Source organism: Ambystoma mexicanum, chromosome 5p (genome assembly GCF_040938575.1).
Source record: "Ambystoma mexicanum isolate Mex_15411 chromosome 5p, UKY_AmexF1_1, whole genome shotgun sequence".
NCBI lineage: Eukaryota > Metazoa > Chordata > Amphibia > Caudata > Ambystomatidae > Ambystoma > Ambystoma mexicanum.
Window position 1 is genome coordinate 308,924,227 of NC_090930.1, and position 24,077 is coordinate 308,948,303.

Here is a 24,077-nt window from a genome sequence, read left to right on the forward strand (position 1 = left end):
ACCCTTTGGAGACGTCTGTAGTTATGAGTTATATTCCTATTTGGGACATAGCCTGTCTGGTCGGGATGAATTAGTTTGCCGATGACTCTACGCAGTCTATTTGCCAAGACAGCCGTCAATATCTTGCTGTCCTGGTTCAACATTGACAAAGGCCTGTAGGAGCCACAGCTATGCCCCAGCTTGTTAGGTTTGGGGAGCGGTATTATAATCGCTTCTCTGAGTGACTCTGGCAGCCGTCCCGACTCAAACGCTTCATTTAGCATTTCTAACATTGGGGGAAGCACTTCTTCTTTGTATACTTTATAAAATTCACTTGGGAACCCGTCAGCTCCCGGGGTCTTACTAGTCGGCAGTTGCCTCACCACCTCTGCTAACTCCTCCAAAGTAATCGGTGCGTCCAGCTCCTCTCTTTCTTCAGCGCTTATCTTTGGCAACCCTATATCCTCCAGTGTTTCTATTATCGTCTCATGGTTATTCCCTCTCACATCCCCAAATAGTGATCTATAATAATCTACAAACTTGTCATGATGCCTACCTCCAAGGAGCCAGGTCCGACCCAGCGACCCCAGAGGCAGGCATAATTTCCCCCAGGGGAGTGCCAGCGGGCCCAAGCTGGGGCCCTTTGGACGCAGTCCTGGCGCCTTAGGCGCCAGGCTTATGTTGGACCTCTGTCCTGGCACCTTAGGCGCCAGACTCATAAAGCTAGACATGTGTTCAAGTGTTTTCATGTGAACCTACCTGATGCAGACCATGCTGCCACATCCAGGCCCTCTTGAGGCCTGAATGGAACTACTTTACCTGTGGGACTGCTTTCCACCCGGGTGTGGTCGGGGAAGGATACATACCTGATCGGAGGAAGGATACACACTTGGGACTTCTTCCAAAGCTATTTAAACCACACCCGATCAGCAACTCACGCTTCGCGTTGTTCTGCTCCTCGCAGCTGGACGCTCACCGTGTCAGCTCCTGCATCTGGACTTCAGCCACGCCTGTCAGCATCCTGGGTCACCTGAAAAGGGAGACAAGAAACCTTACCAGCTAAATCTGCACCACGGAGACATCACCGACGATCCTGAAAGGGAAGACATTATTTTTAAAAGCATTTCGTTACGATCGCTGCAGCACTGCATTTGACTCACCTTTCCTGGGTTCCTCCATCTTCAGCAGCGATCATCCGGATACACAGCCACTTCCCAGAGCCTAGAGAAAAAGACAAGAATAAGAGGTGAGAGAAGGAAGGGAATAAGACTTACCTCATTTCATTTCGGGTCTTGCCGCTTCCAGGCATTTTCCGGACCCCGGCCCCTATGGGGAAAAAAGACAAAGACATTGAATGAGCGTATGCAAAGTCAGTTCCCGAGCGCTCATCCAGAACTAACCTGCCATTTACTGGAACTGGAACTGCACGTTTCACTTCGGGTCGGTGCCATATCTCCGGTATTCCGAACCCCAGCCCCTAAGGGGAAAAAAGACATAAGCATTAGCGCTTGCTGCAAAAAGACAATGAACATTATTATTAAGCTTGGACTTTTGAATTTGCAACAGAACTTTTACAGAGCCTTACCTGAATAGTCAAGCTTACCTGAACTCCCATCAATCCTCAATCCAGTGAAGTAACTGGGTTTCAACGCGCCCCTGCATCAGAAGCAGGATGGAGAGCTCATCCTTCCTGACCCTAAGGTGAGACTTCACGGGGAATCGTGGAAGGGTATCGTGGAGGGTTGGAAGAGAGTGGGAGGCTTGATCATAACTCAGTCAGTAGGTCATACTCCCTTTTCACGCACAGGGGAATATTCCTGCGAGCCGGAGAAGCCAGAGTAGAGGGCCCTTCCTGTCCATCTTCAGAGTCCTGCGCTTCACCATTGAAGAAGCATCAGCATTCAAGGCCAGACCTGCGCCTCCGTGGGAATCAGGTGAGCGTTACAAAACTCTTGATTGACACCCTCCTGGGTATCCGCTACACTACCATCTTCTCTCGTTATTGTTCTGATCGTGGGTCTGGGGTTTCGCTCTTGTATAACCATGCCAAAAGCCTTCCTGTCTTATCTCCTCCCGCATGCTGTCTCTCTATATATTTTTTTATAATTGAGGTTACACAGTCTATCCCAGTACCCCACGCACTTTTGCTGTAGTTTAAGTATCAGCTCCATGTCTCTCACTGTGTTACTTCCTCCTTCTAATGCCTTTTCCAGTTCCCTTTCTGTTTCTTGTAGGGCAGCCAAGATCCCACATTTTAGGCCTTTAGATTTAGCGATGGCTATACCTCTTATAACAACCTTGAAGGCCTCCCACAATGTACCCGCCGAGTCCACGCTACCAGTATTCGTCTCGAAATAGGTTATAATCTCCTCTCTCATATCCTCCCTAAAAAAGGGATCCTTGAGTGCTTCCGCCCGGAGGCGCCATGTCAGAATCCTTGCTCTCAGAGGGCAGTATTGCTATCCTTGGATCAGGGGCGAGTGGTCCTAAAGGACCCTCGCTTTATATTCCACCTGTGTACTCTCTGCGACCACCTCCGATGTAGCGAAGCAAAGACATAGTCCAGCCTCGTATGCAACTGCTGCGGGCGGAATAATGCGAATATTGCCTTTCTTGGGGGTGTCTCATCCTCCACACATCTTCCAGACCAAAGTCATCTAACACTGTCTGTAACGCTATAGCAGCTGGGGCAGGCCTGTCGACCTTCCCATCTGATCTGTCCACCCTAGGGTTCAATACGCAGTTAAAGTCCCCCCCAGATCACTGCACTTCCCATACACATGCTTAGGTTAGTACACAAAGTTCTGAAATATGCCGCCGTATTATGATTGGGGGCATATGTATTTACAAAGCTTATATCCCTATTCTCTACCAGTCCTCTTGTTATGACCAACCTCCCATCCATCTCTGCCCTTTCCTGCAACAGCTGAAACGGGACATGCGGTGCCACCCAGATGAGCACTCCCCTAGCATAAGCAGAATATAAGGAGCCTGCCACAACCCCTTTCCATTTCTTAGCCACCATCTCCATCTTTTCTTTCGTCAGGTGAGTCTCCTGCAGCATTGCAATATCTATCTTTTGTCTTCGCAAGTACAACATGACCTTGTTCCTCTTTAAGTAACTATTGAGTCCCCTAATATTCCAAGTAATTACTTTAAGGTCCCCCATGGCCAATTAGAGTTCCCCCTCCCCTCCCATCGGTGCAGTCCAGATTCAACTTCCATCTCAATCTATATAGGCTCGTACCCCACTTCAAACTTCACCTAACTACAAACAACCCAAACACCCCTAGCCCTTTTCCTCCCACCTCCCTTCCCTTCCCCAACTTTACCCCCGAAACTGTTGCCCAGCTCCATCCCTGGATCTCAGGCACCCCCACATCTAGCTCTTTATGGTGATAGCCTGTACTCGAAACACAGCAGGGCGAGGTCACCCTAATGGCTCTCCTACTACTTCTACTATTACTTGGGGGGTAAGGAGCCTGTGTTCTGCCGCTCCTATTTGCTTAAATTCAGCTACATGCTGCTATAAATTCACTTATGTATCCAATACACTATATTCCAATCCGTTACATCAGCAGACTCAAGGAGCCTGTGTTCTGCTGCTCCTATTTGCTTAAATTCAGCTACATGCTGCTATCAATTCACTTATGTATCCAATACACTATATTCCAATCCGTTACATCAGCAGACTCAAGGATTTCATAACCTGGCTCCAACACCGCCCATCCCTACTCGTCTATCAGAGTCTTTAAAGTCTCTACGGAGATACCCATCAGTGTGATATGCTAATATATATAGTACGTCTCAGTCACTTATCTTGCTCCTCTTGGGCTTGTTCCGTATCTGGTTCCGGGCAGCCCTGTAGGTCCAACCAAGTGGTAGCTTCCTCCGGGGTATCAAAAAAGAACATTCTACTCTTGTGCAACACTTTCAATCTTGCAGGATACAGAAGCATATATTTGATGCCGGCCATGCGCAGTCTCCTCTTCACCGCCACGTAGCTATATCTTTGCTGATGGACCAGCATTGTATAATCGGGATACGCTGTAATAGTAGTCGAAGCTCTCTCGATCGTTCCTCCTTTTCTGAAGTACTCCAGAATCTTTTTGCGATCTTTATAGTTCAAAATCTTGGCAATTATTGCGCGGGGAGGGGCTCCAGGCTTCGGCTTTCTCATGAAGGCTCTATGCGCTCGCTCCACTGTGAATCCTTGTGAGAGTTTATCGGCCCCTATTTCCTGGAGGATCATATTCTCCACATAATCCATGGCATTCTGGCCTTCCTCTCCCTCCGGCTGGCCAACCAAACAAATGTTATTCCAGGTTACTTGTTCTATCTGCCAGCGCCCTGACATCTTGTCGCAGCAGGTTGACATCTATCCCCACTGCGTCTATTTTGGCTTCCAAGGAGGTCCGCAGGTCCGCCATTGCTACCCCCCATGAGTCTCTTAGTTCCGTTATGGCCTTTAATATCTGGTGGTTTTCGCTCCACTGGGGGCTTTTCCGTGGGTGCAGTAGCTCCAGTATGCGTCGATGCCTCTGGAGATTGCTGTGTCTTAGCAAAAGCGTCCATCGTGGGTTGTTTGCTTTTGGCCTTCACTACTCTCCCCGCCATCATGTGATCCAGCTCAAGTGTCCAATGCTAGTTGTTCTTGGTGTGGCAATTCTATTACTCTGGTCTGCAATAATGTCAGTGGGTGACTCCATGCCCGGGCTGTTAACTTGGGGATCCCTGCATGGAACGGAGTGCGCAGAGCTATGGCTTCCGGTGGGTTGTGTCCTCCCTCGTTCTCCGTTGGTCTTAGAGCCTCCTGTAGCTTGTATCCTCAGGAATAGTGCGGCGGTGGAGCCCATAAGGCTTATAAATCAGCCCGAGCGAGAAGGCCTTTTCTTCCCCTTGGCATCTGGCACTTTGTTCAGTCAGCTCTATGATATAGTTCTAGTTGTAAGAGGTGCTCAGTTGGCACCTCCCCTGGCTAGTGGCTACCACAGTCCATGCTCAGCCACAGGTTCCAGGTCTCATATGTACCTATGAGTGGAGGTAATTCGGTGAGCCGCCCCCGTGTTTCTGTGCAAGAGGTGTTCTCACGTTACTTAAACTGTGCAGTATTACCATGCTTCAACTCTTGCTCTGTGCAGGCGTGCAGCTCCTGATAGTCAGGATTCCTATCAGATGGAGCCCTCTCTGTGCAGCTCCCTCAAAACCCACACCGCCCAGTTCGTTGTTTAGTTATTGTTCCACCAGTTGCATTCCACCTGGCAACACTCTGCATGTGGATGCAGCCGCGGACCCGGGAGCTCACACTATTCTTAAGGAGTCCTCCCCAGGAGCGGCTCCTGCGCCCATACGTTATCCGCCTTGAGCGCCTTCTGTCGCAATCCAACCGATGGACATCACTTTGTGCACAGGGCAAGGGGCCCGTGTCTTTTCGCATCCACTTGCTTGTTGGCAGCGTTTCATTCCGGCCGCTGCTCGTCCAGCCTCGCCTTCCACGCAGGGGAAGTGCCCGGCAAACCACGCCAATCACTTTCACAATTCCGTTTGTTGCAAGAACTTATTTGAGGCAGCAAGCCTCTGTGCCCACACGCACATGTGCGTTCATACGTTCATATTGCACTTGATGTGCAATCGCGGGACCATCAGTCTCGCTAGCTGCTCACCTCCCATATCCTCCATGCTCCTCAGCTCCTACCGCGGGCCTCTTTATTTAGAGGCACCCGTCCTGAGCTCGCCCGTCTCACCGAACTCCACACAGTGGCTCCGCGACCACGCTGATAGTCCTCGCTCGCCGTCACAGGCGTGTAGATTCACTTGGACAGTGTCCCTTAATCCGCAATGCGTATGGGTTTGCAACATTGTTTCTACTGCCCCGGCCAAACTTCCTTTGTTGTCTGCCATCTTGGCTTCTGTGTTGCGGAGCCGCTGAATGTTTTCAAGTCAATTTCTCTTCTGTTGACAGCGCGATTCCTCTAGTTTTCACGGTTATGCCAGAGGATCCATTCACACAGCCGTGTCTCCAGTCCTACAGCTACTCGCTAGTTATTAATGCATGTGCACACGAATCAGTGTCGGATCCACGGAGCAGCTCCCTCAGGCATGTCCTGTTACATGCCCAGTTGGCCACGCCCCCCCTCTTCATCCAATTCCTATAGCGCATTCGAAGAGTGTTAGCTAGTTGTTGTCTAAGGGGATTGGGCTCCTTTCTTATATGTCTCAAGTCAGCTCTAAGTTGCACTTTCCGTTCCTTAATCGCTAAATCAAAAGTGTGGAGGTGAACTTGACTAGCTTTTACTTTATAGCTTTGTTGTTGTATTACCTGAATTAGGTCAGGGTACACATGTTTCATCTTTCCAAACTGGATGTCGAGTTTCTCACAGGTCAGACTCAACATATTATCCAATTGTACTAACTCTAGCTCTGACCATTTCCCCCTGCATTCACCACACTAAGTCCTTGCATAGAGTCCGGTTTGTTAGTTTCCGGGGAACTTCTCTTCCACCATTCAGTTGTAAGCATGTTGTGATCGCTCACGTTTGATTTTAATACAGAGAACTTTGTCATCACTGGCCATAGCACTCTGTTTACATATATATAATCGATAATCGATTTACCTTCGCTCTTATGCCATGTCTCCACTGGTGGAATATCTGGTGCTAAAGCCCCATTAAGCATAAACAGGCCCCTTGCTTTGATTACGGAATCCCATCTAGAATGTCTTGCCTTATTTCTGGCATCAGGATTCTCCAAACACCTCAAATTTATATCACCCGCCAAAATCTGCATGCTAATCTTTAGATCTTCCATTACAAGGTCCAGTAAGTAGTTTAAGTCTTGGAAGACCTTATCTTCTGACATGGCAATCGGGTTCCAGTATACATTTAATACCGCGACCCATTCTTTTGCAAACATTACTTTTATCAGTAGCATATATTTATTTGGCACTGCCCAAAATTTAGAAGTCATCCCTCTCCCCATTTTTACTGCTGTTAGCAGGACAGAGTTAAGGCGCCCAATGGTAGGTTTAAGAGCAGCATTTATATGAAATTCATGGTTCTCCCAAAGAGAGAGTTCTGAGAGCCACATCTCCTGGAGAAGTACTATGCCCTATTTGTTTAGCTTGGTTTGGTCATTGTTAATGGGGTGTTTAAACCCTCTCGTATTCCAGCTCAAGAGAGATATTCAATTTTCTTCCTCTAGTTACTTCTGATTATGTTCACTACAGCACACACACATGACGTTACTCAGTTGACATTTCTTTGTCATATTTGTTTGACCAGGTATTAACACCTGTACCTTCTCACGCTCACTTCTCTGCTGTTGCTCAGTCATTCCTACTGTCTCGAGACTCAGAGTAACCCCAGTTTAAACAACTCTTCTTTACTCAGCCAAATCAAGTTCTGTACTACCCTGGATTTAATCCAGAGTCTTACCGAATTAAAACACTTCTTCCTAGTGAATTTGACCAAAGCCAAATCGGAGGAAAAAATATCCTCCAATTGCGGCATTTCCGAAAATATGTTCATCACAGCTCTCCTGTTCAAATCATATTGTGTGGCCGGTGGAGGCCTGCATGCTAACACCAGATAATAGAGTACAGGGGTTTTTCTATGTAGGTTTGTTACATTTCCCACATCCCCTTTCAGCAATCTATTATTAGGGGCCAACTGAGTTGTTTGTATATTTTGCGCCACCACTTTACCTACAGCATTTTCTATTAAGTTAATGATGGTACTGGTTATATCCTTCTGGGGCCCCTCACTATCATTTTGGAGCTTTCCTTCTAATGTTCACAAATGACATTGAGCAGCCTCAGGCAGTGGACGTGTCAACTGCCTCTCCCCTTCTTTAACAACGGTTCTCCTCTCAACACATTCTCCTCCTCTACACCTCTTGCACTCGGGTCTATCACTCTACTTTTCCTCATTAGCAGCATTGCACTGCAACTGTAAATTACCAACATCGGTTCCACATATATCAGGCGCAGGGGGTGGTACAACAAATGGGTTGTGAACCCCTGCCATGTATGCATCAACTGCTTTCCTGATTTCAATCCTTTGGGCCATCAATTGTGCATCACTCCCCACCATTTCCCAAGAACCTCGCCTTAGACCTCCTTGAGGTCTTAACAAGTCCTGGTTCTGAACACTCTTCTCCTCCACGTTCTTTACATTTAGCACTTCCATTAACTCATCTAGCAGAGGGCATTCCGTAGCTTGTACTGGAGCAAACTTAAGTGTATCATTCCTTTTAATCTGTGCTAATTGCTGGTATTTTTCTTTAATAGCCTGAGAGGCTATTATCGTGTTTCGCTTTGGGAGTGAAATGGTTTTAAAGAAATGTTTCACTGAGGCTTTACTTGTACTTTTGGGAGCCTGTTGATTTTTAGGGAGGTTTTTCATCACTGATTTCTCTTTCTTTTTTCCCGTCACACCAGAGGGTGCTAACACAGGTGATTTACTTTGTAACTTTCTTTTATTTTGTTTAGCACCACCTTGAACATTCATACCATTGTTCCCCTCGATCTGCACCGGTGAACTCGGAGTCTTGTCATATATAATCTCTGTGATGCACGGTAGCGCGGGGCTAATATCCATCCTTGCTTTTTCAGGGGTACTTTTTTTGACAAGGCTGAATATTCCCCTTCGTACTTTCTGTTTGCGTAGCTACCGAGAGCACGCCTCCCTGACTCCTTCCTTCATTAACTTCATTGTCTCGCGCATAACACCGAAGCAAACTTTGAGTTTGCCATAATAATATTTTTCCCAGGCTTTCATCCTGCGAGTTCAGTTTTCGTTCGCATATTTTTAACATTTTGAAAAGAGCCTGCATCATTACATTGATTGATTGGAGAGTTACACCTAGCATATTATTATCCGATTGATGGAAAAAGAAGGATGTATTTGTGCTATGGTTAGTCATTAGTACATTAATTGGAGACGGGGGAACATCCGAGGACAAGGATTCTTCACTACTTTGTCTACTCTCAGAGAACATCACAGGGGAGCTTGAGAGATTTTCAGGCAACAAATTATTCGAAAACACTGAATCATTGGGTTCCAAATCAATAAACACAATATCATTTGCCGTCTGCTGGTTCAATTCTGGCATGTTTGGCATCGGGCATGTATTTGGCAAGGATTTCAATATTGTGGTATCAGTTAAAGACTGTTCACTAGAGGGCAGCTCACTCCTTACCACCCTTGGATGATCAGTTCCCTCCATCTTGGTAGGCTCTATTTCACTCCCTCTACTGGGCTCTAGGCAACCCTTCTTCTTGTTGGGGTGACTCCCAGAAACCAGGAGCCGGCGATTTCCATCTAAATAGATGATGTTCGCCAAAACTTCCCACAAATGCTGCTACAGACCTGTAACGCTCACCTGGTTCCCACGGGGGCGCTGTTCTAGTCTGGATTGCTGTGGCCTCTTCTAGCGTGATGCGCAGGACCCGGAACACCGATTGGACAGGACCTCCAAATCGTGCTTGCCTGGCCCGTAGGAATATCCTTCTGCAGATGAGAAAGGTGATTAACAGTCTGCAGAATAGTGTGCTAGCTCCCCCCTTCCCCCCTTCGTTCCTCTCTAACTTCCTCCAAACCCCGGTTTAAGCTCACCTTATGGTTTGGAAGGATGAACTCTCCATCCTGCTTCTGGTGCAGGGGCGCGCGTTCGTCCAGTTACTTCACTGGTTTTCAGAATGGCGCTGGCAAAATCCATTTGACTTTCCTGAGCGATGCGCCGTAAGTATGAAAGTTCAAAGTTCAAGTGAGGCCCCCTTTATGTTGTCTTTCTAACCTGTGATCTGTCCTTTATTTCAGGTGCAGAATGAAGGCGATGCGTCGAGGGGTTAAACTGCCGAGGTGAGTAGTGATGAGGGCGATCCCTCTAAATGTCCTTATCATTCCCCAGGAATGTCTCTTGTCCTTTCCCCATAGGGGCCGGGGTACGGTACCTGCCAACTGGGCGGCGCCGACCCGAAATGTGGAAGAAAAGCCGGTAAGTATTATGGCTGTTAATCAGGCTTTCCTTCTGTGTTCCTTCTGCTCACCTTTTGTTTCTTCCTCTCTCCCCTAGGTGCAGAGATGTGGCGTCCGATGCTGACAGCCGTGATGGAGCCGGGAGATGTTTCGAGGACAGGTGAGAGAAGCGTGGCGCTGCAGCGAGCAACGCAATGCTTTTAAATGGAAGTCTTTCTTCAGGGATGCTGCCGAGAAGATTCCGGATGCAGGTAAGAAGTTTGAAATAGTCCTTGGTTTTCACCTTTCTCTTCTCTTCCTTCCTTGCAGGTCTTCCAGGTTCGAGGCGGGCGTGGCTGGAGTCCAGGAGCAGGAGCAGACACGGTGAGCGTTAAGCTGCAGGAAGCAGAACAACGTGAAGCATGAGCTTCTGTCTGGGCGTGGCTTAAATAGCCTCTCAAAGAAGTCCCAGGTATGTATCCTTCCCCAACTAGGTATGTATCCTTCCCTGGCCACGCCCGAGTGAAAAAATAGTCCCTATGAAAAAATAGTCCCTTTCAGGTCTCAGGGAGGCCTGAAGCGTGCAGCATGGTCTGCATCAGGTAAGTGCACAAAACACCTCCCTTTATGAGCCTGGCGCCTATGGCGACATGACTGATGCCCAACATGAGCCTGGCGCCAAAGGCGCCAGGACTGAGTCCAAAGAGCCCCTATAAGGGGCCGCTGGGCTTTTACCCGAGGGCATGATGCCTGCTTCCGGGGGTGCTGGGCCTGGCCTGGTGCTCCGGGGGTAGGCATCATGACAGCACTCCCCGCCAAGGCCCCTCCCAAGGTCGTTCCATCTGGAGGTTTCGGTTTGTTTGGGAAATTCCGATGGAACCTTTTTACCAGCCGAGGTGCATGCACGTGATCACTGGGTTCCCAAGACCTTTCCTGAGGCCCGTACCCTTTCCAATCAATTAGATAGAAAAGTTTTGATTTTGAGATCTTAGAATCCAAAATGTTCTTCACCTCGAATTCAGGCTCCCCATCTATCTGAATCGATTCTGGTGGCTTTGTTAATCTGGTTCCTGGGTGCACTGGTTTCAAAAGTGACACATGAAAAACGGGGTGAATCCGCATGTTAGCTGGTAGATCGAGCTTGACTGCCACTGGGTTGATTATAGCTTTGATCGAGTAAGGGCCTAAATACCTTGGATTAAAAGTTCGAGGCCCCTTGAGTGATAGGTGTTTGGTAGCCAACCATACTTGATCCCCTATTTGGTATGGAGGCGCCTCTCTTCGATGCAGATCCGCATTCTTTTTGTATTTCCCTTTCGCATGTTGCAAATGTGCAGTTGCATCCTTGAAGGCTTGAGTAATCGTAGAATGCAAATGGTCCACTGCGGGCATTTCAAGGCTCAGAGGTGAGTCCAAGTCTGAAGTACGAGGGTGATGTCCATATAGGGTATAAAAGGGGCTCTGACCAGTTCCAGAGTGTATCGAGTTATTGTATGCATATTCAGCCACCCATAAAATGTCCTTCCAATTACCCTCCGATTGGTGCAACATACATCGTAGATATTGTTCAAGGGTCTGGTTCGTTCTCTCCGTCTGACCATCGGTCTGTGGGTGGTGGCTGGTCGAGAGTCTTACGTCGATTTGTGCCAGTTGACAACACCTTTTCCAAAAATGAGAAATAAACTGGCTTCCCCGATCGGAGACTAGTATGGATGGGAATCCATGCAAACGGATGATATTTTCGAGGAATTCCTTGGCAAGAACAAAGGCTGAAGGTAATCCTTTCAACGGAATAAAGTGGGCCATTTTGGAAAATAAATCCACCACGACCAGAATAGTATTGTAACCATTACAAGAGGGGAGGTCCGTGATAAAATCTAGTGACAGGGTGTGCCAAGGTGCTGGTGGAATGTCTAAGGGCTGAAGAAGACCTGCGGGTCTTGTCTTTTGACCTTTGTTTTGGGCACAAACTCCACAGGACATCACAAAAGATTTAGTATCCTTTCGCCAGGAAGGCCACCAGAATTGTCGTTTAACCTTTTGCTCTGTTTTGGCAATGCCAGGATGTCCTTCCATCAGGGTATCATGATGACGGGAAATAACCAGTTCTTGCAATTCCTTTTCTGGCAAAAATAAGCGTCCTTGGAAGTAAGGTAAGCCATCATTGACTGAAAAGTTAGACCCCCTTTTGATCCAATCCTGCAAGGCTGAAGAGTCCAGCAATTGTTTTACTCGTGCTTGAATGCCTTCAAGGGTTTGTAAAGTGGTTATCACCAAAATTCTTTGTTCAGGAATTATCGGCACAGGTTCTGAGTTTGTGTCTATTTCTTCCATTCCAATTCGGGATAGAGCGTCCGCCTTACCATTCTTATAGCCGAGGCGTTAGGTGATTACAAAATCGAACTCAGCAAAGAACAAAGCCCATCGGAGCTGTCGAGACGATTGAGCCTTGGCAGTTTTTAAATATTGTAAATTTCGGTGATTAGTGATCACGGTGATGGTATGCTGGGCGCCGAGGAGATAATGCCGCCAAGCCTTAAAGGCGGACTTAATGGCTAATAGTTCCATATCGGTGATCGCATAATTTATCTCCGGCGGCGAGAACTTTCTGGACCAAAATGCTACGGGGTGCAGTTGGTTGGTTTCATGGTCTCTCTGAGAAAGGACAGCTCCCATGGCTAAGCTGGACGCGTCGGTTTCGACTATATATGGGAGATCGGGACACGGGTGCTTCAAAATAGGTGCGGACGTGAACTTAGCTTTCAACTCCTGAAAGGCCTGTTCGGCTTCCTCGGTCCATTCAAAACGTTTATTTTTTCGCAAGAGTGCAGTGATGGGTTGCACCACACGTGAAAACTCTGGGATAAACCTGTGATAAAAGTTGGCAAAACCAAGCATGCTTTGGACACCTTTCACCGAACTAGGTGATGGCCATTTGAGGATGGCATCCAATTTCCGTGAATCCATTCGGACCCCTTTAGGTGTCAGGATGAATCCGAGAAACTCAACCTCGGTGGTATGGAAAACACATTTTTCCAGTTTGGCAAACAGTTTGTGCTGGCGCAGTTTCTCTAGGACGGCCCTGACATGCTTTCTGTGATCAGATTCCGAAGAGGAGTACACAAGAATGTCATCGATATACACGACAACACAGACATCGATGAGTTCCCGAAGGACATCGTTCATGAAGAATTGGAAGGCTGCAGGCGCGTTGCACAACCCGAAAGGCATCACCTGGTATTCGAATAGTCCATATTTTGTACGGAAGGCCGTTTTCCATTCGTCGCCTTCTTTTACTCGTACCAGATGATAAGCCCCCCGGAGATCTAACATGGTGTATACGCAAGCGTCCTTCACCTGGTCAAGGAGTTCAGGGATCAGAGGCAGAGGGTAACAATTTTTAACAGTTATCTGGTTCAATGCACGGTAATCGATACAAGTTCTAAGGTCGCCTTCTTTTTTAGGCACGAAGAACAAAGCTGAGGATGCCGGGGACTTTGACGGCCGAATAAAACCATTGGCGAGGTATAGATCTAAATATTGTCTCAAATGCAGATTCTCTGGTTCAGTAAGGGCGTAAATCCTGCTACAAGGGGGTTGTGCACCGGGCACCAGATCGATTTGGCAATCGTACGATCTGTGGGAAGGTAACGTGTTGGCCTGTTCCTTTTCTGTCTGAATTGCTGTGGCCTCTTCTAGCGTGATGCGCAGGACCCGGAACACCGATTGGACAGGACCTCCAAATCGTGCTTGCCTGGCCCGTAGGAATATCCTTCTGCAGATGAGAAAGGGGATTAACAGTCTGCAGAATAGTGTGCTAGCTCCCCCCTTTCCCCCTTCGTTCCTCTCTAACTTCCTCCAAACCCCGGTTTAAGCTCACCTTATGGTTTGGAAGGATGAACTCTCCATCCTGCTTCTGGTGCAGGGGCGCACGTTCGTCCAGTTACTTCACTGGTTTTCAGAATAGCGCTGGCAAAATCCACTTGACTTTCCTGAGCGATGCGCCGTAAGTATGAAAGTTCAAAGTTCAAGTGAGGCCCCCTTTATGTTGTCTTTCTAACCTGTGATCTGTCCTTTATTTCAGGTGCAGAATGAAGGCGATGCGTCGAGGGGTTAAACTGCCGAGGTGAGTAGTGATGAGGGCGATCCCTCTAAATGTCCTTATCATTCCCCAGGAATGTCTCTTGTCCTTTCCCCATAGGGGCTGGGGTAGGGTACCTGCCAACTGGGCGGCGCCGACCCGAAATGTGGAAGAAAAGCCGGTAAGTATTATGGCTGTTAATCAGGCTTTCCTTCTGTGTTCCTTCTGCTCACCTTTTGTTTCTTCCTCTCTCCCCTAGGTGCAGAGATGTGGCGTCCGATGCTGACAGCCGCGATGGAGCCGGGAGATGTCTCGAGGACAGGTGAGTGAAGCGTGGCGCTGCAGCGAGCAACGCGATGCTTTTAAATGGAAGTCTTTCTTCAGGGATGCTGGCGAGAAGATTCCGGATGCAGGTAAGAAGTTTGAAATAGTCCTTGGTTTTCACCTTTCTCTTCTCTTCCTTCCTTGCAGGTCTTCCAGGTTCGAGGCGGGCGTGGCTGGAGTCCAGGAGCAGGAGCAGACACGGTGAGCGTTAAGCTGCAGGAAGCAGAACAACGCGAAGCATGAGCTGCTGTCTGGGCGTGGCTTAAATAGCCTCCAAAGAAGTCCCAGGTATGTATCCTTCCCCAACTAGGTATGTATCCTTCCCTGGCCACGCCCGAGTGAAAAAATAGTCCCTATGAAAAAATAGTCCCTTTCAGGTCTCAGGGAGGCCTGAAGCGTGCAGCATGGTCTGCATCAGGTAAGTACACAAAACACCTCCCTTTATGAGCCTGGCGCCTATGGTGCCAGGACTGATGTCCAACATGAGCCTGGCGCCAAAGGCGCCAGGACTGAGTCCAAAGACCCCCTATAAGGGGCCGCTGGGCTTTTACCCGAGGGCATGATGCCTGCTTCCGGGGGTGCTGGGCCTGGCCTGGTGCTCCGGGGGTAGGCATCATGACAGCACTCCCCCCCAAGGCCCCTCCCAAGGTCGTTCCTTCTGGAGGTTTTGGTTTGTTTGGGAAATTCCGATGGAACCTTTTTACCAGCCGAGGTGCATGTACGTGATCACTGGGTTCCCAAGACCTTTCCTGAGGCCCGTACCCTTTCCAATCAATTAGATAGAAAAGTTTTCATTTTGAGATCTTAGAATCCAAAATGTTCTTCACCTCGAATTCAGGCTCCCTATCTATCTGACTCGGTTCTGGTGGCTTTGTTAATCTGGTTCCTGGGTGCACTGGTTTCAAAAGTGACACATGAAAAACGGGGTGAATCCGCATGTTAGCTGGTAGATCGAGCTTGACTGCCACTGGGTTGATTATAGCTTTGATCGAGTAAGGGCCTAAATACCTTGGATTAAAAGTTTGAGGCCCCTTGAGTGATAGGTGTTTGGTAGCCAACCATACTTGATCCCCTATTTGGTACGGAGGCGCCTCTCTTCGATGCAGATCCGCATTCTTTTTGTATTTCCCTTTCGCATGTTGCAAATGTGCAGTTGCATCCTTGAAGGCTTGAGTAATCGTAGAATTCAAATGGTCCAATGCGGGCATTTCAAGGCTCAGAGGTGAGTCCAAGTCTGAAGTACGAGGGTGATGTCCATATAGGGTATAAAAGGGGCTCTGATCAGTTCCAGAGTGTATCGAGTTATTGTATGCATATTCAGCCACCCATAAAATGTCCTTCCAATTACCCTCCGATTGGTGCAACATACATCGTAGATATTGTTCAAGGGTCTGGTTCGTTCTCTCCGTCTGACCATCGGTCTGTGGGTGGTGGCTGGTCGAGAGTCTTACGTCGATTTGTGCCAGTTGACAACACTTTTTCCAAAAATGAGAAATAAACTGGCTTCCCCAATCGGAGACTAGTATGGACGGGAATCCATGCAAACAGATGATATTTTCGAGGAATTCCTTGGCAAGAATAAAGGCTGAAGGTAATCCTTTCAACGGAATAAAGTGGGCCATTTTGGAAAATAAATCCACCACGACCAGAATAGTATTGTAACCATTACAAGAGGGCAGGTCCGTGATAAAATCTAGTGACAGGGTGTGCCAAGGTGCTGGTGGAATGTCTAAGGGCTGAAGAAGACCGGCGGGTCTTGTCTTTTGACCTTTGTTTTGGGCACAAACTCCACAGGACATCACAAAAGATTTAGTATCCTTTCGCCAGGAAGCCCGCCAGAATTGTCGTTTAACCTTTTGCTCTGTTTTGGCAATGCCAGGATGTCCTTCCATCAGGGTATCATGATGACGGGAAATAACCAGTTCTTGCAATTCCTTTTCTGGCAAAAATAAGCGTCCTTGGAAGTAAGGTAAGCCATCCTTGACTGAAAAGTTAGACCCCCTTTTGATCCAATCCTGCAAGGCTGAAGAGTCCAGGAATTGCTTCACTCGTGCTTGAATGTCTTCAAGGGTTTGTAAAGTGGTTATCCCCAAAATTCTTTGTTCGGGAATTATCGGCACAGGTTCTGAGTTTGTGTCTATTTCTTCCATTCCAATTCGGGATAGAGCGTCCGTCTTACCATTCTTATAGCCGGGGCAGTAGGTGATTACAAAATCGAACTCAGCAAAGAACAAAGCCCATCGGAGCTGTCGAGACGATTAAGCCTTGGCAGTTTTTAAATATTGTAAATTTCGGTGATCAGTGATCACGGTGATGGTATGCTGGGCGCCGAGGAGATAATGCCGCCAAGCCTTAAAGGCGGACTTAATGGCTAATAGTTCCATATCGGTGATCGCATAATTTATCTCCGGCGGCGAGAAATTTCTGGACCAAAATGCTACGGGGTGCAGTTGGTTGGTTTCAACATCTCTCTGAGACAGGACAGCTCCCATGGCTAAACTGGACGCGTCGGTTTTGACTATATATGGGAGATCGGGACACGGGTGCTTCAAAATAGGTGCGGACGTGAACTTAGCTTTCAACTCCTGAAAGGCCTGTTCGGCTTCCTCGGTCCATTCAAAACGTTTATTTTTTCGCAAGAGTGCAGTGATGGGTTGCACCACACGTGAAACTCTGGGATAAACCTGCGATAAAAGTTGGCAAAACCAAGCATGCTTTGGACACCTTTCACCGAACTAGGTGATGGCCATTTGAGGATGGCATCCACTTTCCGTGAATCCATTCGGACCCCTTTAGGTGTCAGGATGAATCCGAGAAACTCAACCTCGGTGGTATGGAAAACACATTTTTCCAGTTTGGCAAACAGTTTGTGCTGGCGCAGTTTCTCTAGGACGGCTCTGACATGCTTTCTGTGATCCGATTCCGAGGAGGAGTACACAAGAATGTCATCGATATACACGACAACACAGACATCGATGAGTTCCCGAAGGACATCGTTCATGAAGAATTGGAAGGCTGCAGGCGCGTTGCACAACCCGAAAGGCATCACCTGGTATTCGAATAGTCCATATTTTGTACGGAAGGCCGTTTTCCATTCGTCGCCTTCTTTTACTCGTACCAGATGATAAGCCCCCCGGAGATCTAACTTGGTGTATACGCAAGCGTCCTTCACCTGGTCAAGGAGTTCAGGGATCAGAGGCAGAGGGTAACGATTTTTAACAGTTATCTGGTTCAATGCGCGGTAATCGATACAAGTTCTAAGGTCGCCTTCTTTTTTAGGCACGAAGAACAAAGCTGAGGATGCCGGGGACTTTGACGGCCGAATGAAACCATTGGCGAGGTATTGATCTAAATATTGTCTCAAATGCAGATTCTCTGGTTCAGTAAGGGCGTAAATCCTGCTACAAGGGGGTTGTGCACCGGGCACCAGATCGATTTGGCAATCGTACGATCTGTGGGGAGGTAACGTGTTGGCCTGTTCCTTTTCTGTCTGAATTGCTGTGGCCTCTTCTAGCGTGATGCGCAGGACCCGGAACACCGATTGGACAGGACCTCCAAATCGTGCTTGCCTGGCCCGTAGGAATATCCTTCTGCAGATGAGAAAGGGGATTAACAGTCTGCAGAATAGTGTGCTAGCTCCCCCCTTTCCCCCTTCGTTCCTCTCTAACTTCCTCCAAACCCCGGTTTAAGCTCACCTTATGGTTTGGAAGGATGAACTCTCCATCCTGCTTCTGGTGCAGGTGCGCGCGTTCGTCCAGTTACTTCACTGGTTTTCAGAACAGAATGGCGCTGGCAAAATCCACTTGACTTTCCTGAGCGATGCGCCGTAAGTATGAAAGTTCAAAGTTCAAGTGAGGCCCCCTTTATGTTGTCTTTCTAACCTGTGATCTGTCCTTTATTTCAGGCGCAGAATGAAAGCGATGTGTCGAGGGGTTAAACTGCCGAGGTGAGTAGTGATGAGGGCGATCCCTCTAAATGTCCTTATCATTCCCCAAGAATGTCTCTTGTCCTTTCCCCATAGGGGCCGGGGTACGGTACCTGCCAACGGGGCGGCGCCGACCCGAAATGTGGAAGAAAAGCCGGTAAGTATTATGGCTGTTAATCAGGCTTTCCTTCTGTGTTCCTTCTGCTCACCTTTTGTTTCTTCCTCTCTCCCCTAGGTGCAGAGATGTGGCGTCCGATGCTGACAGCCGCGATGGAGCCGGGAGATGTCTCGAGGTCAGGTGAGTGAAGCGTGGCGCTGCAGCGAGCAACGCGATGCTTTTAAATGGAAGTCTTTCTTCAGGGATGCTGGCGAGAAGATTCCGGATGCAGGTAAGTAGTTTGAAATAGTCCTTGGTTTTCACCTTTCTCTTCTCTTCCTTCCTTGCAGGTCTTCCAGGTTTGAGGCGGGCGTGGCTGGAGCCCAGGAGCAGGAGCAGACACGGTGAGCGTTAAGCTGCAGGAAGCAGAACAACGCGAAGCATGAGCTGCTGTCTGGGCGTGGCTTAAATAGCCTCCAAAGAAGTCCCAGGTATGTATCCTTCCCCAACTAGGTATGTATCCTTCCCTGGCCACGCCCGAGTGAAAAAATAGTCCCTATGAAAAAGTAGTCCCTTTCAGGTCTCAGGGAGGCCTGAAGCGTGCAGCATGGTCTGCAACAGGTAAGTGCACAAAACACCTCCCTTTATGAGCCTGGCGCCTATGGTGCCAGAACTGATGTCCAACATGAGCCTGACGCCAAAGGCGCCAGGACTGAGTCCAAAGAGCCCCTATAAGGGGCCGCTGGGCTTTTACCCGAGGGCATGATGTCTGCTTCCGGGGGTGCTGGGCCTGACCTGGTGCTCCGGGGGTAGGCATCATGACAAGACCTACCACTACAGCAAAGCACCACTACCAATAAAACCACACCAGAAAAAATAGCCACCACACCTCATACATTCCCCTTACCCAACACCTCATTCACATATTCCCTCGTAAAGCCAACAATACCCAAAAACCTCTCTGCCACCCTAACTATAATCATCATTTTCTCAGTCTTACTCTGCGTCTGTAAAGAACAATTAATAACCTCAATCATGAACAACAAAAACTTCTCCTTCGTCAACACCAATAAATCACCCACCACCACTGGCTGCACAACACCATCCACAGGAACAACTGAAGGGGGCAAGAGCCCATCCCCAGTTAGACAAACCTTCTAAACCTGATCCACACCAGCAGCTGGTAACCGCGCAACAGCCTCTGCATAAGACAAATTGTGAGACACTCTCACGGACTGTACTTGAACCTCTCAAACATACACAGGACACGCCTGGAACATAACACAGTGATCTCCACCACAGTTCCTACATACAGGTACCGTCTCACTTAAACACTCCTTGATTCATGTCTACCGCCACACTTTGCACAACACTGCTCCCCCCTACAAACACCGGCTACATGACCAAACTTCTGACACCGTAAACAACGCAAAGGAGGGGGCACATATTTTGCCACCTGTAACCTCAAATCCAATCCACAAAAACCGGGGCACCTCCACAGACTGAAACAACACCAAAACAGTAGTCAAAACTACAACCTCATCCCCATTCCTAGGACCCAACCTACGTACCCCAACCACACCAACACCCTTAAGCTCAGACATCAATAAATCCAAATCAGCACTACCCGGAACACCATAAACCACCTCCTTACCACTAACCACACGAACAGGCGGAACAGAACACACCACCGGAATCCCCACCACCTTACGCAAACGCAACACGATCTCCTGCTGCTCAAAAGACACACTAAAAGCTTACCTCCACTCACTTTACGGATAGATCGAGGTGAATGAGCCCACTCCTCCACTGAAATCGCAATCTCCATCGGGCACACCTGCCTGAAATCCCGACCCACCACAGTACTGGCCACAAGAACCACAAAAGCCCTCTCCTCCGAAGCACCAACCCCCTTACTCGATACACAAGAACCAACATGAGACACCGCACCACCACCCGCAACTTCCACCACATCTGCCTCTTCCTGCTCCAACACAGAGAACCTTGAAGACACAGTGACACCATTGCCAACACCCACCCGATCCACAGGAGACCGACTTCTAGACACATCCCACGACTTACCCTGCTTCCTAGCAGGGACTGACTGCCACTCAGAACCAGAATCACTAGACCCTGAATCCTCCATCAACAAAAAATTGAGAATGCAACCTGACCTCTGCTGCGCCCATCAAACTCCTCTCACATGCCCCACCTAAGACTACCACTCGCCCAGTCAGTCCATCCCAATTATACTCACATACTACGATACATCAATTCCTGACACAAAACAGGCATTCCTCCATAACTCCCTCACACGCTTCCCCCCTTCTCCGTCCTATGCACCCTTCATCCCTGCCGCGTCGCAAACATCGCACCCGACCTGTGTCTAGTTCCCATCCGAGAAACCTCGGATCAGGAACACCCGCTCCATGCCCTGCCTTCCAACTCGTGCAAAAAATGATGATGACGTGAACCCGTCTCACCAATTTGCACTGCAGGCAACCCTTATTAATCTCGTCCTTTTCTATTATCTCTGCACCCAATGTTACAGTTTTAGCTCTAAAAGCTGATAAGGAGCCGTTACAAAATTGCCGAATATCGACATTCCCCGATGTTCCATTACCAGCGGCACCGCGTCTAGGGGTGGAACAAGCAAGGGAGGCAGGCCTATTCTTAATTAGCAACAGATATTTCTTCTTACATACAGGGCTTTTTACAAGCAGCCTTGTTTTCTGACCTCGAAGGATCATGATCTCTTGCTTTCCACTGCGACCCGATAAAGTTCTCACATTTAAAACCCCGTCAGAAGTGAAATTTACCGTAATAGTTGAGGAGCACCTCCGCCCTTCCGCACCTCGGCGCAGAGTTCAACAGGTCCTTCTCACTAATATACGTGTAAATACTATTAAGTTAGAGTGACCAATAGCCAATCTTTACAGTTCACAAATACAATTCGAAAAATCACAAGAAAGGCCAGCCACGCTCAGCTACGCTGGGCGAAGCGGGCAAAGTGGTACTTTCCCAAAGGTACTTTGCAAGGATGCGTGCATGCGGGTGCGCGAGCAAGCCCATTCTTAAGCAAAAAAAATCAAGGTGAGCCCTCTTGGGGACGGTGCTTGTTACTTGAGGAAGAGTCTCTCTATAACAAACCAAACATGAAACAAAATGAGTCTTTTTCCTTAGACAAGCAGCTTGCTAACTGTTGAAAGGCAGATAAGCTTGAGTACCTCAGCAGGAAAACATGGCTGCAGCGAACCAAATCACCAGAGTCCAAACAATATCTAATCCCCCGCACTATTGTGAGTGGGGGTTTAGATTCTATTAAAGACAAGGAGGCGAGTATTATGCCAACAATCTTTACTACTGACATAAATAGCAGCAAGAAAAAATGTTTTGTTTAACATTAACTTTTTCATTAATAAAGAGAAAAAACACAAAGTTCAAAAGAACACATTGGAAAACTCCCAATCCAAGATGGGGCTAGCCCACAGTCCAACATCCAATCAGGATGAACCCACCCCCATAAATGCCCTTTCCTCTAATGGCAACTCCTCTTCTGAAGCTGCAATGACGCTTGAACTGCAAAACATAACACCATCAGGAACCAAAGAAATAATCCAGCCTAACATCCAGGCGTGGTCTCCAAAGAACCTCTGCTGAAGAAAGCTCCCAAGATAATCAACCCGAAGCTGCAAAAAGGAGACAGATGTTAAAAACAACCTGGGTGGGCAGGATAATACCCACCTCCTTGTCTTTAATAGAATCTAAACCCCCACTCACAATAGTGCGGGGGATTAGGTATTCTATGGCATGACAAGGAGGCTCATATTATGCAAGTTTAAAGCCCTTGTATCACATTAGAAACCACATGATCAATCCGTTTATGATAAAAAGTTTTAAAAGTAGATTCTCTGGACCAGTCAGCTGCTTTGAGAATGTGCTCCAACCCTCCCCCAAGGAGAGCGGCCTTAGAGGCCATGGCGTCTCTAACTGAATGAGCTCCGAAAAAGGAGATGTCAATACCAGATTCCTGCATTATCCACCTAACCCACCTAGCCAGGGTAGCAGAGGACACTGCCTTATAAGGCCTACGATATGAAATAAGCAGCTGAGAGGTACCAGGGAAACGCAAATCCACAGTTCTATCTTCAAAACATTTCAAACAATGAACTACACATAATTTAACATTTTCAGGAAATGCTGGATATGAAACCTAAGAAATCATACATTTAGTTCTTCTAGAAATAAAAAAGGTTACTCCCTGTGGCGAGAAAATCTTATTGTCCACATCCAGTGCTCTAATATCCGACACCCTCTTAATAATAACTTTGAAAAAAGCTGTTGTAGGGATAAATCCTGATTATGAGGCCATGATATAAACAAATCCAGAACCCTACTAACATCCCACAAAACTGAATACTTATGTTTAGGGGGGACCTTAACCCTAATGAACTTAAGAGCCTTCCTGACCAGGAAATGCTTACCCACTGGTTCTCCCTTAACAAGAACATGACCAGCCGAAATCGCTGACCTAAACCCATTAATTGTCCGATAGGCCTTGCCCTCCTTAAACAATTCTACCAGAAAGTTTACTATGTCTACTGGAGGAGCAAAAACGGGATTGAGGTGTCTAACCAAACACCAGCTAACCCAGCGGCCCCATGCTGATGAATAGCCTGCCTTGGTGGAGGCTGCCCAGGAATCCCTGATGACCCCAATAGAGTCCTGCGAAAGACCTCTGAAGCACCAGGACGTGCTGAAATCTTCCAAACCATAAGGGAAAGATGTCCCTGAAGGACCAGGTTGTGAGGGTGACCCGACGGGTCCGTCAGGAGGAGGGGATGAGACGCCAAGAGGCGAGGGAAGTCCACTGCCAGTTCTAGGAGAGCGGGAAACCAAACCTGAGAAGGCCAGAACGGGGTCACCATTACCAAGGAAGCTCGCTGTCTGCGTATTTGCACCAGAGCCCTGGCTATCATGGCGAACGGACGGAAAGCATAGGGAAGGTGGATTGACCAATTGTAACGCTCACCTGATTCTCGCAGAGGCGCCGGTCTTGACTGGGCGACTACCGTATCTTCAAAAGTGATGTGTAGCACCCGGTTGGCTCTTTGGGCTGGACCTCTGTGCACTGTATGCCTGACTCGAAGAGTAAGATGTCTGCAGATAGAAAATATGGGATTAATGAACTGGGGTTATTGGGGTGTCCCTATCTCTTTCCTTTTCTCCTCTCCTGTAGAACCCCAAAGGTTAACGCTCTCACCTTAGGTAAGTGAACGCCGAGCTCTCCATCTGCCTCGGGGCAGGGTGCTGTAACCAGTTTCTTCACTGGATAGGTAGCGCAGGCCTCTTGACTTCAGAGGACTGCTGTCTGTCGTTTACTTCAAGAACGGTGAGTTCCGAGTATTTCAAATGTCTTTAAAAGTCTTTTGTAATGCTGTCTCTTATTTTGCAGGGTTCCGGCGATGGCGGTTGACTGGCTGAAGTGAGTTGAGGATGGACCCGTATGCGGAATAGAAGCGCCTGGAAGCGCGTAAGTAAGCGCTTGTTGCTTGCTTCACGATGCGCACTAACTGTCCTTTTATTTTGCAGGTACCAGTTCGGAGATGCTGAAGGATGCCGGAATGCCCACTGAGTTCGGCGTGGATGGAGTAATGGCACGTGAGTATTTAACGTTACCCAATGTCTTTAAACGCACCTTCTTTTGTCTTACAG